Raw genomic sequence first — 2,200 nt, forward strand, 5'->3', positions numbered from 1 at the left:
TTCGTCTCCTCTTCCCGACTTCAAGTCAAGCGAATAATGGTCCGGAATTCGTAGATATGGATTTTGAAATGAACATAGTTAATGTTCTAGAAGGAAATCGTAATGGCACGATCTTGATTTTTCAAATTACTAGAATATCTGAAAAGATAGAACTATTAAGAATATATGTTCTTGATATACTTGGAGATTGGGTAGAATGTAAGAGTCGTGTAACATGGCACATTATGACGTTATGATCTGTGAATCATCACGTTCCCTTAGAAACTCAGCATGACTTACTGTAATATAATCACGTTGATCAAGTGTCATTATATTATACTAACTCATGCATCAGTTCCCAACATTACTTCAATAACATTCATATTTCAAGCTCAAAAGTTTACAGAATATAGAAACTAACAGTTTCTATATGATGTAACACTGATAGCACGAAGAGATTAATGATTTTAGATAAGAATTGTTATGAAAATATTCTCGGAAATATCAAAGATATTTATGATGATATTTTCAGAATTTCTGAGATCGAATGTTGATGAAGAAAATCCTTTCACAAGGATTTAGAATAAATAAGGAGCAAGATATTCACTAAAGACTTCATCAGAAACAGAATCATCAGGGTTTTTTATGTACAAGTTTAGTCCTTGTGATTTTCTCAGAGTCTCCTTCATGGTTTGCTCAATTCGTTTTTCAGTACCAAACTTCCTTTTGAGCTTTTCCAATGTATCTTTTTTTTTATCAAACTTTTGACTGTTAAAATCATCCATAGTTTTTGTTGCTTCATTCAACTTTTCAAAATTTAGAGCATTAATTCACAGACTGGGTGCTTTTCTGAATTTCAGAATGGAAGATCATAGTTCTAAGAGATAAATGTTATATGGATACATATAACTGTTGATGTGGAAACGTTGCGAGACTCAAAATACAAATTTGCTGATTCCTGGTAATTGGTATGGCAGTTCACGTTACAAGATGCGGATGAGTATATGATAGGGTTTCAATGAATAAATATAATAATTTGTCAGAGAGATTTAAGCCAAAAAAAACAACGAGGCTGCTGGTACGTCTTCTGGTAATATGGTGGAATATAAAAGAATTCTCCGTTATAAAAAGGGTAATTGTATATATCAGGATTATAGTAAGGCTACTTCGAATGAAAAGTTGAAGTTGACTTGCTGGAGCTGTGAAAAAATTGGCTACTTTGAAAAGGGATCGCAAAGTTATTTTTGCTAATAAATGCCAAAGGATCTGATGCGGCTACGTGTTAAACTTTTACTCAGTTGCCGAGAGTTTCTCAGGTGCATAACTATATGCATAAACCTTTCCTTCCGTAGATGAAGTGCGGTTGATTCATCCTATCGATTGAGGTGTTTTCAAGAATCATGAAAGGTTTGAACGCAGATTGTAATCGTCAAGATACAGATAAGGTTTAAGATGAGATCAAGTGGCAAACTTGAAGATATGTTTAGTTTCATATGTTATAATCAATATTTTAATTCATTTTAATTATCCAATGTCGACAGTCCATATTTGATAGTCCACAATTAACAGTCCGATAATACATATATAGCTTAATATATAATATTCGAATTAATTAATACGTATCGGAACCCGTGTACATGTCTCAGACTCGATCACAACTCAAAGTATATATATTATTATAGAATCAACCTCAACCCTGTATAGAGAACTCGATCATTACTGCATATAGAGTGTCTATGGTGATTCCAAATAATATATATAGATGCATCGATATGATATGTCAAAACCTTGTATACGTGTCCCGATATTTAATGTGCGTAAAATAAATAACAGGAATTAAATAACGATAACTAAAGTGCGTAAAGTAAATAACAGAAATTAGATGACAATAAATAAAATTGCGGGAATGTAAATTGCGATAATTAAATTGCAATAAATAAAATGCGATAAATAGAATGTAATCAGTTAGCTAGGAACAGTTAGCTGGAACAGTTAGCATGGTTTCTTAACAAAATTCCATATTGTTAATTAGTCTGTTTCTAATCAATTTTTATTGTGTCCATTATTTCTTCATTATGCCACTTGTTGGATTCTGGTAAGTAAAAATCCAAATATGAAATTGAATTTGAATGAAAATGGTTATTTTGTGGTGAACGGATTCGTATATCGATAGATGTAGGTAGGATGGTAATCGACCGTTGAATCAGATTCGAAGACTGTA

Source organism: Rutidosis leptorrhynchoides, chromosome 3, assembly GCF_046630445.1.
Source record: "Rutidosis leptorrhynchoides isolate AG116_Rl617_1_P2 chromosome 3, CSIRO_AGI_Rlap_v1, whole genome shotgun sequence".
NCBI classification, from domain to species: domain Eukaryota; kingdom Viridiplantae; phylum Streptophyta; class Magnoliopsida; order Asterales; family Asteraceae; genus Rutidosis; species Rutidosis leptorrhynchoides.